The sequence below is a fragment of the Chaetura pelagica genome, unplaced genomic scaffold (genome assembly GCF_000747805.2).
Source record: "Chaetura pelagica isolate M959 unplaced genomic scaffold, ChaPel_1.0 scaffold17, whole genome shotgun sequence".
Lineage (NCBI taxonomy): Eukaryota > Metazoa > Chordata > Aves > Apodiformes > Apodidae > Chaetura > Chaetura pelagica.
Window position 1 is genome coordinate 6330146 of NW_009970726.1, and position 16347 is coordinate 6346492.

The 16347-nt window shown below is 37.9% G+C and overlaps 1 protein-coding gene across 1 annotated transcript in view; it reads right to left on the reverse strand.

Annotated features, from left to right (window-relative positions):
* The window catches only part of PARD3 (par-3 family cell polarity regulator), a 408737-nt gene that overhangs the window by 14189 nt on the left and 378201 nt on the right, over nt 1-16347 (reverse strand). The gene's annotated exons all lie outside the window — the stretch shown is intronic.

Consider the following 16347-nt stretch of genomic DNA (forward strand, 5'->3'; position numbering starts at 1 on the left):
CAGGAAGCCTGACAAACAAATATGTTCTATCAAGACTAACCAGAAGCATTTTAATTTCTTATTATAGTTTTCCTAAGCCTTGCATTTTATTGTTTATTTCAAAAGAGGTGATGACGAATGGTCAGCTATTACTTTGTTTCAAAAGAGAAATCTGCAGGGAGACAATGGAAAGCAATTCCATAGATTCCTGGTATTGGACAGGACACAATAAAACACAGTAAATTTATATCCTTTGTTTTCTCTCATATGAAAAGAGACGATTCTGGAGTCCATTTGTGACTCTTTTCCATGTCTTTTGGGACTAGTAGGTGCAGTGGATTGGAGGCCTCAGGTGTTCAAGATGTTACCTCCCACTCTTTTTAGTGCTATTAAATGGAGCTTATCAGTGCTTTGCTGGCCAAACAGAAAATTAGCATGGGTCTAGCAAAGACTAATTTCTGAAGAGGTTTGGATTTTTTCTTTTCTTTGAAACCAAAGGTAAAGAAAAGGAAGGAATTTAGGGAAGTGTTTTCTTTATTTTTTTTAATTTTTTATTTTTTTTTTTTCAAATTGGAGCTTTAGCAAATGTTTTATTTATAGTGTAGGTCAACGTCTATGTGCAAATTGCCATTTTGAAAAGCACAATTAAACTAAAGCTTTATTTAGCACAAGTGAAAATGAAACATTATGACATTTTCAAAATTTCCGCTCCATTGTAGGTGTGTTGTTAATTCTATTTCCTTAATTCAACTTAATTTTGCCAAACAGCTTATCTCCATTTGCAGTTTTATGTTATGTAAATTTATTCCTTATTGTCAACGTCTGCCCAGCTTCACTATACAACCACTTGTTCTTTTTCTGATGCATTGCTATACACTGCACATTTTAATGCTATCATCACAATCCAGTACAAGACATACAAAATATTTTTAAATGGTCTGTTGATTTTTAAAATTGGTATTGTTAATGCAACAACCAAGTAATCCAATACTTTCTACACAGTGTTTTCTGTAAGACAAATTGTATTTAAACATAGAAAAATACTTTAAATATTAGTATTTCTTGTATAAGAATATGTGTTTGAAAGAGAAAAGCCATTGAACTTCAGTGCAAAATTACTAGGAAAGCACTTCAAATTACTCAAGATGATTAGTAAATACTCATCCTTTGTTAATTCAGGTTGTTTCAACCAGTAAGGGATCACAGTGCAAAAGTGACACTGGAGCACTTATCCAATGGCAAAGCATAGCAGAGGGTAAAGCCCCAAAGTACTGCACTAAACCCTGGCATCATATGAAACAGGCACACTCTACCAGCCCCAAAATGGGCTATTGGAAGAGTTATTACAGGTCTGAGGAGTTCTGCATGTTTGCTGATTGCTATTTATTAAAACAATTACATCAACAGAGGAATAGCAAGCAAATCCATAGTGTTTATTCCATGAAGCCAAAATTACTTCACCCAAATGGCAAATGCATTAATTTGAAGCCCTTTACTCTGTAGAGATGGAATAACAAGGACAAGGAGAATCCTGAGATTATGATTAACTTGTCTCAAGAGCTAAGAAGAACTTATTCTAATGACAAAACAGAAAAAAAAAAAACAAAAAGAGAGAGAAGAAAAGAAAAATAGAAGTCAAGCTGATTTAAGAATAGTTATTCAAGTTATTAAAAGGTTTGATAATGGCAGAGAATATAAATCTTTTAACAGTATTTCTATTTTATCTAAAAAGCAAGGGACATGACCCAAATTTAGAAAATTGCAAAAGAAGTGAATTTAAAAAAAAGGTCTATTTCACAGAAAAGAAAGAGCTAAATTAAAAGAAAAACCCACTTCTCAATCTAGTCAAATTTCTTTGTGCTTAAAAAGTCTGTGAGACTCAGAGAGTGAGGTCAAGTCAGTGAATTTATAATAATAATAAAAAAAAATTAACCATTTTGATTTAGAAGAGCAAAAGGGAAAAGGCAAGCAGCTAAAGAAAGTTAAGGCTCTTCAAAGAAAATAAAATTTGAGGTCTTAGACTATAATTCAGGTTGGCTTCTTTTGGTTTCCATTTTCCTCTCAATGTTGTTCTCATTTTTTATGTTATTTAGCTGCTTTAATTCTCACAGAATCACAGAATCCTAGGGGTTGGAAGGGACCTCAAAAGATCATCTAGTCCAACGCCCCTACCAGAGCAGGATCACCCAGAGCACATCACACAGGAATGTGCCCAGGCAGGGTTTGAATGTCTCCAGTGAAGGAGACTCCACAACCTTTCTGGGCAGCCTGTTCCAGTGCTCTGTCACTCTCACAGTAAAGAAGTTTTTTCTGATGTTTACATGGAACCTCTTGTGTTCCTGTTTGCACCCATTGCCCCTTGTCCTATCACTGGACATCACTGAAAAAAAGCCTGACTCCGTCCTCCTGACACTCGCCCTTAACATATTTGCAAACGTTGATGAGGTCACCCGTCAGTCTCCTTTATCCAAGCTAAAGAGACCCAGCTCCTTCAGCCTTTCCTCATCAGGGAGATGTTCCACTCCCTTCATCATCTTTGTGGCTCTGCACTGGACTCTTTCAAGCAGTTCCCTGTCCTTCCTGAACTGAGAGGTCCTGAACTGGACATAATATACAGATGCAGCTTCACCAAGGCAGAATGGAGAGGGAGGAGAACCTCCCTTGACCTACTAATCACACCCTTTCTAATATACCCCAGGATGCCATTGGCCTTCTTGGCCACAAGGGCACATTGTTGGCTCATGGTCATCCTCCTGTCCACCAGGACCCCCAGGTCCCTTTCTCCTACATTAATCTCCAGCAGGTCAGCCCCCAACCTGTACTGGTACATGGGGTTGTTCTTCCTCAGATGCAAGACTCTGTGAAGTTTTGCGTGTCTCCATCCTGACCTGCCATGCTGTCTCCCATTTCTTTTCATGCCTACCATCATCAAGTTAATTTTATCATCAGAGCTCTTTTGCCATTTTTTATGTTTCCCACCACACTCAGGGAACACTTGGTAGACCCACTTGATATTTCACTCAACCCTCAGTGAACAATTACTACTTCCAGAAGAAGGAAAATGCAGAATTCATAATCAGAATAAAAAAAATGTAATTAATACAATTTTGGAGCCAAAAGTGTAAACCTAACCTTATTCCTTTTTAGTTCCTGTGATATTCCCTTTTATCTACAAGTCCTTATGTAAGTCCCATCATTATCCCCTGGGACAGATCAAAACAAATTATATCCAGTGTGAACAGTCCTTAGTCAGTCTTAAACAAAATTAATTCTGCTTCACTGGATTAGTTAATCCAAGGGCAGTAGGGTCATATCAACAGATTACTAGGATGCAGGGATGCAGGTGTCTTCCTGCTGCTTAAATTCCTTTTTGACTTTTGCAATTGTACTGTGCAAGTCCTCCAAAGTTTAACTAAATGCATCATGTTTTGTTGGAGATTTTCATTCAAAGGAGCTGAAAATCTAAAGGTAAAAGCACCTCAAAGAATTCAAGAATGCCAAGAGGAAAGAAGCAGTTTGACTTGAAATTAATCCAAAGTTTAATGAAGATTTGACCTATGCTAGTTTTAAACCTTTTGGTGAAACTGGAATTGCAACTCTCTACAGCAACTACAACTTGGCCTTTTTCCTCCGCCTACTTAATAACAGGATGGTTGTGAACTTACATAAGACAATAAGCATCTCCTAGCATCAGATACAAGTGGTGTTCTTCTATCAAAGTGCTCTCATTATTAAATGTTCTTAAAATAAATAAAAATCAAGGAAAGACTTCTGGGCCGAAGTTAACTTGGGTTGCAAAGTCGCTGGTCTTCCTTGTATCACATCTCTACTTGGTGCCCCATTGCCTTCCACCTGCAGATGACACATGTCACAATCAGCTACTTGTGACTGCTGCTTTAAAACACTTAACCACCAGCATGGGCTAAAACTGCAACTGTAAAGAAGGCTTAGATAGGCCGGAGCTGTCACATATTCCAGAAACAAGAAGCCAAATCAATGACCATCAGAGTCTCAGATCATTAAGCAATGTCTCAGTGTGATGTCATGCACTGATGTACAGAGTTGTAATCCTTTCAAAACAGACAGATTTTCAGGATGATAAAGTAGATACAGACATGCTACTGAACAGGCATGACTAAAGCTTTGGAAAAAAAGTTATTCACCTGAAAAAGCATGAAAAGGATCTTAGAAATATCACCAGGCAGTTGCAACATGATTAGAAAAACCAAAAGGTTAGCAAACAGTGTTCTTTACACCTTGAAACCTTTTAACACAGATTGGAGCTGCCAGGGACTCACTGGTCTGACCAGCTATTAGATCCTGCATAGCAGCTATAAAACACAGATGGGTTCCTCTTTACTTCAAGCTGGCAAGCAGCTATCATCTATTTGCATAAAATAAACTCCTTTGCATTTAGACAGATTACTTGTGTCATTAAAAATCAAGAGCTGAATTTGAAATTACCTGTGTATACAGGTAGAGAGGAGCAGAAAAAGAATTTATTTCTGTCCCATTTAAGATGAACAATGCCCTCCCTCTGGTGGCTGTACCTTAGGTGAAAGCACACACCCTGGCCAAAGTTCAAATCTAGCTGAGTGACCACAAAATTAGCCTCTTCCTTCATGATTTAAGCAGGATGAAAACAACTCAACAGAAAGCAGAATGGTGAAAATCTCATATAAAAGCTTCTGCCACATTTAATGAAACTTGAGCATCCTCTTGCCATACTGCTTACTCCAAGCAGATGGATTTGTCTGTTTCAGTTGGCCCTTGAGGGTGGATAAGCCAAAACTGTCAAGTTGTTGCAGAAAGCCACAGGTGTAAAATAAAATGAAATTATGCCCTTTAACAGGCCTAAAGCTAGCACCATACTCCAATACACAGTCTGCTGTTCTGTTCACTTTAAACAGATTTTGTAATGGTCAGAGACAGAGATGACTGTGCCCACACACCACAGGGCTGATGACAAATGAGCAGAGACAGAATCAGCACCATCTCCTTCCTGCCACCAGATTAGCAGAGCAGGTTGGTCTTCTCCTATTGTATTGTTTATGGTTTGTTTTTTGACATTTGCATAGCAGTCCTCGAACTTCAATGACAGTAACCAACCTAGCTGATTCTTTCCTTCGAGTGTGTCCTAAATAAGGTCCTTCTTGAGATACCAGGGAATAGATTTTCCATGAACGCATGGATATTAACACACATGGGCACGGTACACAATCAGGAGCAACCATGGTTGGCACCATTTAAGAGTTGTTTGGTTACAGAATTACTTCAGTCAGTTTGAGAAAAAAAAAAATCAGCTGAGAAAGAGATCAAATTTGTTAGACTACAAATGTATTTGCAAAGGAGTGCAGTTGTAACATGAAAGGAGGCATAGAAAGGTTTACTCTATGCTACTTTTGTTTTTCTTAAGTGTCAAAGAATTTGTTGGAAATAAGGCATTAAAAGGTGGGGGAGAGGTGTAAAAAGACCAAAAATGTATCAATTACAAAACTGCAAATAAAAATAGTTTCTCTGCACAAGCTTCATTAAGTTTTATCAGCTAGTATCTTGGGGTTTTACACTCCAACCACAGGTCATAAATTCACAGTAAATCCCCCATATGTTCACCAAACACCTGAATTCAATTTCTGTTCTAGTTGTAAGAAATGGAATGTGCTGCTAAATTAATTATGCATGCAAAGTTACTTTCTAACAAGGGCAGCCTCTTGCATGCTGAAGGGTATACATCCTATCTAATTTTTTTTTCCCCAGATCGTTCTCAATCTTGGCTTATTTCTACTGCTCACAAGGTTATAAAAAACCCTTCTCTCTTGCCATTTCATATTTTCTAAATAAACACAGAGCATTAGAGATCCTTTAAAGTCTACAGTTCTTAAAGGCAGCTAAATTCATGGATTCGCTTAATGTGACAGACAAGATCTAACATGCTACCTGTACTAATACCTACACACTTCAGCATATTAATTCCATCAAAACAAGGATTTAAAACTTAGGATTTATGTCAGTATGTATGCATGTGAAATCAGTTCATCAGGAAGTTTCATGTCATTCCCAGTTTACCTTCACAGTGGTAGTCATCAATTCCAATACCACAAAGAAGTTATGCAAGTCCCCAAATGCACTCACTTTCATCAGCGAATGAAGTGAAATTCCAAATCTCAACATTGCAACTTGTTGATAATTTCACACCAGTTTTGACAGGGTAAATAATTAAAAATCAAAACCATACATCTCCGTTCCCTAGGTTAAGAAGGTAATCTCCAATGCTCTTAATTCAGCACTCAATTCTGACATGATGGCCATAAACAACGTGGAGCTGGAGCTGATTGGGAGGTCACTTCACTGCAACAGTCTCTTCAAACTCCCCAGGCTAGATTTCACTTCAAGTCCCTCTGTGGCCCTCTGCAGCAGGGCCATCATTTTACAACCAGTGAAACCAGAAGAATGCACCCAAGACCCTTTTTATTGCCACCATCACTCTTCCTTATTAGCCTGTCAGAGCCTGCTCACCAGAGACAGAAATCCAGTCTTACTTTTCAGGGGAATTCTTCTACTAAGAAGAAAAGCAGAGATTTTAGGAGCTTGCTATCAACATCTGAAAACAGATACTTGGCTACTGGGTTATCATGAAGTCTAAGCCTTACTTTGGAGCTGTTAGATTTTGCAGATAGAAGCCAAGCCAATTTTCAGCCACACAAAACTTGTTACAGCCATTGTTGCAGGGTAGTGCATTTTCCAAGTTTAAGAAAAAAACAACAAACACCACAACAAACACCTAAAAGAAAATACATCACATCTAACGGTGAATTTCATATGAAGATGTTCAGGAAATGACAGCAATACACACAAAGATTTAATAAGTGATGGAAAAGATAATAAAGAAAAATACTGATGGAAAGCAAGGGAAAAATTTGCATTTTGTTTCTAAATGAAATACAAAATTACTTTAGAGGCAGGTGGGAAGAAGCAGGCTCTGACCTTCTAAGTATCTTCCTGTCCTGACTGAAACAGACAATGATGGCTCCAGTGCTGTTAGGTCTGATGAACATCCACAATTAGGCTTCACAGGTTATTTTGTGTCAATACAAGAAGTACTGCCTGGCACAGTAATACAAAGACATTTAACAAAGACTACAGAGAAGAAATCCTCTCCTGGATCTAGCTGACCATTCCTGTCCCAGCGGAAGGGATCATCGGAAAGATCCATAGTGGGCTCTGGGCTATGTCAGTCTTTGTCTCTTGTTTAAGCTAATCCAGCTGCTTTGCTGGAAGTCACTTAGGAAGAGCTCTCTTCCTTGCTGGTTGAGATGTGGGGGCAGAAATCTTCAGCAGAGGGGCAGCCACAATCAGCAAGGGAGCAGTCACTTCTTAAAGTATGGCAGCTATTTTTAAAAAGGAACATCTCTCTGTAGTCAACACCACCTGCACGGCATGGATGTTGTTAGGGAGGTACAGCCCAGTTCACTCTACGAGTGAACTACTCTACGAGACTCAACTACTGCAGTGTGCTGATGGTATTCTACAGTATAAAATCTCCTTCAGACTCACAGAATCACAGAATGGTTAAGGTTGGAAGGGACCTTAAAGATCATCAGGTTTCAACCTCCCTGCCATGAGAAGGGACACCTCACACTAGACCAGGTTGCACAAAGCCTCATCCAACCTGGCTTTAAACACCTTCAGGGAGGGGGCACCAACAACCTCCCTTGGCAACCTATTCCAGTGCCTTACTACCCACATGGTGAAGAATTCTTTCCTGATGTCTAACCTAAATCTCCCCTCTTTCAGTTTAAAACCATTACCACTTGTTCTATTACTACCCTCTCTGCTGAAAAGCCCCTCCCAGCTTTCCTGCAGGACCCCTTCCAGGTAATGGAAGGCTGCTATAAGATCTCCCCAGAGCCTTCTCTTCTCCAGGCTGAACAGCCCCAACTCTCTCAGCCTGTCTTCATAGGAGAGGTGCTTCAGCCCCCTGATCATCTTCATGGCCCTCCCCTAGACTTGCTCAAACAGCTCCCTGTTATTCTTGCATTGGAGGCTCCAGAGCTGTACACAGTACTCCAGGTGGAGTCTCATCAGAGCAGACTAGAGGAGAATCACCCCCCTTGCCCTGCTGGCAAGGTTCCTTTTGATGCAGCCCAGGATGTGGTTGGCCCTCTGGGCTGCAAGTGCACACTGGTAGCTCATGTTGAGGTTCTCATCTACTACCACCCACAGGTCCACCAACATGAACATGTCTAGCCAACATGGGAGTGGAGAAAAACCCTCTGTGTGTTTTCATGGGAGGTGTCTATAGACATATATAAATAGGAAGAAAAAAATCCTGACTGTACCATTTTGATTTGATGGATTCATCAAAAGTGAGTCAGTAACATTTCATTCAAATAATGCACTGTTATACTGTGTTTGTAAGTGATGAAATGTATCTCTTTTTCAATAGAAAAATACACTCTTTAAAAGGTATTTAGGTATTGTTTAATGCATTGACAGAAATTATACTAGAAATCCAAAATATATTTCATGTAGTTTTCTGGAAGGGACCTTAAAGATCATCAGGTTTCAACCTCCCTGCCATGAGAAGGGACACCTCACACTAGACCAGGTTGCACAAAGCCTCATCCAACCTGGCTTTAAACACCTTCAGGGAGGGGGCACCAACAACCTCCCTTGGCAACCTATTCCAGTGCCTTACTACCCACATGGTGAAGAATTCTTTCCTGATGTCTAACCTAAATCTCCCCTCTTTCAGTTTAAAACCATTACCACTTGTTCTATTACTACCCTCTCTGCTGAAAAGCCCCTCCCAGCTTTCCTGCAGGACCCCTTCCAGGTAATGGAAGGCTGCTATAAGATCTCCCCAGAGCCTTCTCTTCTCCAGGCTGAACAGCCCCAACTCTCTCAGCCTGTCTTCATAGGAGAGGTGCTTCAGCCCCCTGATCATCTTCATGGCCCTCCCCTAGACTTGCTCAAACAGCTCCCTGTTATTCTTGCATTGGAGGCTCCAGAGCTGTACACAGTACTCCAGGTGGAGTCTCATCAGAGCAGACTAGAGGAGAATCACCCCCCTTGCCCTGCTGGCAAGGTTCCTTTTGATGCAGCCCAGGATGTGGTTGGCCCTCTGGGCTGCAAGTGCACACTGGTAGCTCATGTTGAGGTTCTCATCTACTACCACCCACAGGTCCACCAACATGAACATGTCTAGCCAACATGGGAGTGGAGAAAAACCCTCTGTGTGTTTTCATGGGAGGTGTCTATAGACATATATAAATAGGAAGAAAAAAATCCTGACTGTACCATTTTGATTTGATGGATTCATCAAAAGTGAGTCAGTAACATTTCATTCAAATAATGCACTGTTATACTGTGTTTGTAAGTGATGAAATGTATCTCTTTTTCAATAGAAAAATACACTCTTTAAAAGGTATTTAGGTATTGTTTAATGCATTGACAGAAATTATACTAGAAATCCAAAATATATTTCATGTAGTTTTCTCTTTGATGACAGAAATTCTTAGGAAATAAGTACCGGGGCGTTGCCACTAGCAAACACAAAAGAGTGTTTTTGATACTCTTGTACCACTCTTGTGGCTCTTGTACATTAAAGTATAAATAAAACTACAGTATCAAGCAGTCCATTGCTAGACAGTCATGTATAGCCAAATCTCGTTAAAATGCCTACACATTTAAAGAGATAATACATTACACACAGTTCACATGGCTCCCACAGTCCTTACCAACTGTTAACATAATTATAGTATAATTATTTCTGTTCTTTGACAGAGGTGCTATTGCATTATATATCTCCAAATAATATTTTGATTGATTTTATGTTAGATCTTACTCTAACTATAGGCTAATTTCCAAGTGCAAAATGAGAAGCTGTCTATTAAAAACAAACAAACAAAAATTACTGGCCTAAGGATACCAAGCCTAGGTCAAAGCTTCTGACAGTTTCTGAAATGTGAAACTTAGGGAGACTCCCTCTACTAGAAGCATCAGTAGTAGATCAGAAATTCTGTGTAAAACACAGACAAATGTGGAATCACTGTTTTATTTTTGGCACTAAATAAACTGCAACCTCTGAATAAAACTTTAAATCTGAGTATTTAATCATTTAGTGCCCATCATTGCAGTTTCCCATATGACTCAACCAAGAAAAATCAATTATCAAAGCTGAGATTGATTACTTGAATTGGTGCCTAAATTCACATCTATTGCCTTCTTATGCAATTTGTCGCTAAGATTTATACCAATTAGCACATAAGCTAATTAAGATTTAAAATAAATATTATTTGCATATAGCAATTAAAAAAACATCAAAATTATATTTTGCAAAACAACTGACTTCTGGAAAAACCCTTTCGGCATTTTATTGTATAGATTAGTAAAATAGATGTTTTAATAATGCTTTACCATGATACTGTATTGATTAACTTTAAAACTAGAAATTGCAAAACAATTACAGATATATTTAACCCTCCCCCCCCCTAAACAATTCCAGGCAAGGACAAACAAGAACAACTTTTACCTTTTAACTAAAAATTCAGTTGGTTATTTAGTGATTCAGCTGGAACTCAACTTTTACTACTAAAGATATTTTCAAGTTATTTCATTAATTTCATTAGTTTTTCCTTTTGGAAATGTTAAAAATGCCTTTTCCTCAGGATTTCTTCCAGTTTTAGTATGCAGGATGCTCAGTAATTGCCAAGGATCTTACTGTGTTTTGAAACACTGGATTAGAAATCTTGAATTATAATATTTATTGTTGTTGGGCTGCTTAGTCTCAAGACAAGTGTAAACTTCAGACATCCAAAGATATGTATTTTTCTGCTGCAGCAGAAATACCGTATTTACTCGTAACACCACTTCAGTGGTTTACTGAGACAAATTAGCTTGATAAAGGCTACAGGAAAGCGAATTTATTTACAAGAATAAGTTAAGGTGGGATTTCTCTCAAGCAATTTTAATCATCTAAAAGGTAGGCAAGCAGTTAAAACTACCTATCTATAACTTTTCTGAGGGAAATAGAGAGAAATAAGTTACTTCAGAGGGTAATTTACTGCACCTTTCTTAGAATGCAATTACCCTCAAAAGCTCATTACTTTTCTCTATTGACAAAGAGTAGAGGGATGAGATCAGGCTTAAATGGGTAGCTTTAGCCAACTATATTAGGGTAGATGAAACCCACTGCAGATGCCTCACGATAGTGGAAAAATTAATAATTCCATGAAAACCTAGTACTAGGAATGTCTGATAGAAGGTGATGGTCAACTGATGTGGCAGTATAACCCACCAGTTTAATCCTTAGGCAGAAAAATTAATTAGAATAAAATTGCCTAAGTCACTCACTGTCTCTGCGTTTGTGTTTCCGTATCGACAGACAATAGCATTCCTTAAGAACTGTTTTTTGAGACCCTGTATAAAATCTATATAACGAGCAGTTATAATTTGCTTTACTACAATTTTAATGGTTCTTTATAGAGACCACTATACTCCTGTTTGTAATTTTTCTTTACAGAAAAAAAACACCACCTAAGTTTCTTAGTTTCTGAAACACACAGACATGTCTAGTCATGCCAGAGATAAGCCAAGGATTGCAAAGTAACAGCTTCTGTGGTTAAGATCTCCTCAGTATGACTAATTTGTATCTCAACTTTCACATTACTTCAGCAAATGCTATGCAAATGCTACAAGGTTTTCTTGAGTAACATAATTGCCATATGTTTTTTAGTAAACAGAAAGAAATGAAATACATATAGTAATTCCACTTAGTACGTCAAATTTATTTCACATGATATTGGCAATACATTGCAAAGTTCCGATAGTATTATTTCATGTTGTTACTCTTGTAGGTTTCAGTTGATAATGTTTCATTTTGACACAGTAATGGTATCTCTGGGGATTTTGATGACAATGTGTTTTGACATAATGTTAAAATATATTTTATATATATATAGATACTGCTTTACTCTGACATCTTTAATTAGGAAGATTTCAGTCCAAGTGGCAAGCACTAAGAAAGAAGTTTTGAAGACAGAAAGCACGGCTGTGTAGCACACACTATGGCTGTTCAAACTTGGACTGGCCAGATATCTCAAAATATAACAGATTAGTCACATGGTACAGATCCTCAGTCAGATCATAAAAACATGAAAATGCTTTTTCTTTTAGAGCATGATAGCAAATTTAATGAATTGTACTGTAATTCTATTTCAGACACTTCAGGCAGGAGGCCCGGCAGCAAAATCGCTGCCACAAACCAGAACCTTCTGCTGCCGTCGGAGCATCTGACGTACACTCGCTTCATGAGTCCCTGTATAGAAACCAGAAATTATTTCCTGAATGCTAGTAAAAAAGTGAGACTTCTAATTCATAAGCTTCACTGAAATGGAAATCATTACATATGTGATTCTAACTAAAGAACAGCGATGCCAGCTCCCATACAGTGTTCTTAAAGGCAAGGCTGGGCTTCAGCCTTAACTAGTGCAAACCTGTCTAGACCCTTTGAATCCAACTTCGCTTGGAGAGTTTATGGGCATCTAAAGATCTGACAAGACTTCGGAAAAGGTTTTTAAGGGAAGAAATAAGGAATAATTTTGAGCTCTAAGTTTCTTGTTACCAGTACGAAACTTGGGGATTGATTCTGAAACTAATTGCTGTAGAAATGATGTGTTAAGTTATCCCTGGTTACCAGAAAGATGCATGTCATACCGATTTGAATATAACCACTTACAGCAATATCACTCAGTTTCTTCTTTTAGTTATTTACTAGTTCTTCAATTTCTCTCTACTATGAATTAAAGAGAAGCTCCAGGGAAATCAACACATTACATGCACTAAGAAGTATATTTATTCAGTTTAGCAGTCCAACTTCTACTTACTGAAAAAATTGCTGATAAAATCTCTAATTTTAACCATTAATGCATAAGATTTCTCTGCCATTCAAATCTGATCAAAGAGATTAAAGAATTTTTTCTTCCCCTCCCCCCACTCTCCTGAAGCATAATACTTAATAGAAATTGCTTGTATTATCTTATTTCAGAGAGCAGGCTAGAACTGAGACAATCCCTTGATCCCACTTCATGAATAAAGCATTTAATGGACTGCACCAGTCAAAGGACACACTAAGCATTTGATCCATACAATAAACAAGTATTTCTGAAAAACAACCCTGCAAACCGAAAGTTTTGCATTGTTACTAATTTTTAAAGATATTTTCCCTTCCTCTCTTATTTCAGGAATTCTGAAGGCATTGTGGGAAAGACAGAACCACATTAAGATGAAAATGGAATTTTTCAAACAACTGACGGCAGCAATTTATAACCCATGGAAACAGCTAGTAAGTCCATCTAAAAAGTAATACATAACTACTCTCCAATAAATGGAATGAATTGTTATAACATCAGAAAATGCATAGTTAATATTAAAAGATTGACAGAAGGCTAAGTTGTACCCTGACATTCTAATGCTTTCCACTGCTTCTTTAAGAGTTTCTTTTGGGTTTTTCCAGCAAAGAGGAACTTGTGCCAGCAGAAAAAAAAAGGAAGTTGAGAACCATGAGCCTGCAGAATTTGATACATAACTACAAAATGCTTGTTCATGCTCCCAAAAGACAAGTTCAAATATTACAAGCAAGTAACTAAGCCTGTTCCATCTAATGCAAATTTTGTAATTGTTTCTACTGTCATTGGTCATTCTTCACTAGCCAAAAACAAAAAAAGGCTGAACTGAGAGGCCTGTATAGAAGACTATGTTATTTTTAACATATGTATTTAATTTAAAAAATGTATTAAAACAATTTCTTCTACCTCATGAGTTTAAACGCTCAGTGCATACAGATTACCTTCAAAATAAGAAGGACAATTACTTTTTTAAAATACCTTTTTCAATACCTTATTAATGCAATGAGCTGTTAAGTGATAGGCTGATGAAACATTAACACAGAACTGTATTGGTATTTATGATTAATCTTTGAAATAAGCTTGTAATGTAGTATTTTCTCTGTAATTCAAGGGTTATATAGTAACAGGTCACATTGTCTTTTTGGTCATGTGTGATTGTGATGATGCTGTAAAAAGGGCAGCTGTATAAGACATTGCACATCATTCCCGAAAGCACTGTCCTTCTACTAAAACGACTTCTCCCCTACAAAAGTTAACAGAAACTCCATGAGTATCTAAGGGAATTTTCAAAATGAACTAAGGCAAGACATGGCTTCCAGAGAGTGGTTTATATTGCTGTGCTGCTAACTCAGATAATCTAAGTTAAATTCCCAAGAATTTTCCCATTTGAGCTGCACAGTACTTGCTCTTCAGGGAAGCCAAAACCAGGAATTAGAGGATATTTAAGACAAAAATTATAAATGTCCTTAGGAAGAAGGACCCACAAAGATCTTATTTTGCTACCCTTTTGCTATTTACTTTTTATTATTTTTGCCAGATTTCTGCCTCATTAAGCATTACTTACAGCAGGACCCTATCTGCAATAGACACTGCACAGACTGCCTACAACTAGTCCTTAACCAAAGGTTTTACAGTTTAAGAACAGATCTGCTGTTGCACAATACAATACACACACATTTGTAAAATGGTCCTTTTCCCCACAACAAATGCCTGCAGGTGGTCAGCTCAGTGCCTGCATCTCTGTTGACTGCAAAGGGAGACGAATTATACAGGACTGCACTGGATGCATCTAAAATGGGATGAATTAGGTATCAGAGAAGACTTCTGAAGTTAGAGCACCCAAATGAGAAAAATCACCTTTCAAATGATACTTAGAGAAATTCTGTGGTATTTACATATCATCCAAGCTTGTTGAGAAGGCCACATCAAAGTTCCTCACTGGATTACTGGCTGACTAGCATGCAAGAAGGTGATGGTATCTACCATGACTATGAAAAAAGCTGACAGAAAAAAAGTGTGAGTGCAATAACTATATCAAGTAGACGCTGAAGGTCCATCAGGAGAGTTAAAAGGAGAATCCTGCAGGAGTCCCATCAGCCTTGACCTGTCTTCGCAGTAGCAGTACTGACTCCAACCACCGCTATACATGATGGAAAGGGCAGTTAGAAGTCAGAGCAGTCTGGGGTGGCCTTCATTTGCATAATTTTTACTGTCACTCTGAGAAGCATAACCAGCTCCCCAAAGCCATTCTGGGATTATTTTTATCTTTTTTTAACCAAGTATAGTTTTAAGCCATTGGCACAAATAAAATAACAATAGCCTCAAGACTCACATACAGCTTTCTCCTTTCATTCTCCTGTCAGCTGAACCCAAGACAACCAAAGCCAGAGACACCAATCTGGTTATCTGATTACGTATAAGCAACTATCCTTCCCCTTGTTATGTACAGGCAATTGCTTCTTTTTGCAAGGACTGTAAAAGCCTGTATTGAGAGAACAATGCAACTCATTAACTCATGGTACTTACTTAAAGTAAACCAAATGGCATATCTTATATCACAGCTATGGCTCCATTACTAGTGCCCAATTCAGGTTGCATTTTTCCCAGCTCTATCACTCCTAGTAAATTACTTGCACTTGATGTAGAGCAGGCATAAAAAGAGCAAAAAACAAAACTTCAGCCATTTTAATTTAAACCCTCATAATGGCAGGTCAAATTTATGTGAACTCTTTGGTGAATTGGTTCCTTTATTAGTACCCAGTTTAATTCAAATCAGAGTCTTCTACAGAAGATTAATTAAATATTAATCAAAAGTCCAGGGCAGTCTAAGCTTCTCTTCCATTAACCTGAATGTGACTCCATACAGAACCACAATGCCTTTTTTTTTCCCCCTCCCCACCCTATTTTCAAGATAGCTTTTAGGTTTTTGTTCCATTATGGTGCAACTCCTTGTAAATGCAGATGTGCTATTTGCAGTGTATGTTTAAAGGTCATGATTCTTTTCGTCTTCCAATTAAAGCTGCTCTTAATCACAATTAAGCTTTCCAGAAACAATTAACAGAAGTCAAAACTTTTTTCCGTCAATATGTTCAAGAGATGTACAGTCTGTACCCTCTATTACCACTGGTGTCACTGAACTAATTATGTGACGTTAAGGTTCACCTTCTCGAGTGTAAATTTTGGTTTGAGTTGACACTAAAAAGAAACATCAATTTATTAGGAGATAAAACTTGTTCCGCAGTAATGGAACAGCTGTGTATATAAATTTATTGCAGCTTAATGTTCTCACACATAAAGCAATTAGAGCCTTCTGACAGACAGACTTGCTAAGTATAGTGTGAAGCATATAGTAATATGCAGTTACAGGCACAACATATTTAAGAGTGATCATATATATTCTGTACAGTAACATCCATTTATCAAGCCTCTCCAACCCTAGATGTGTTCTTAATTAACATAA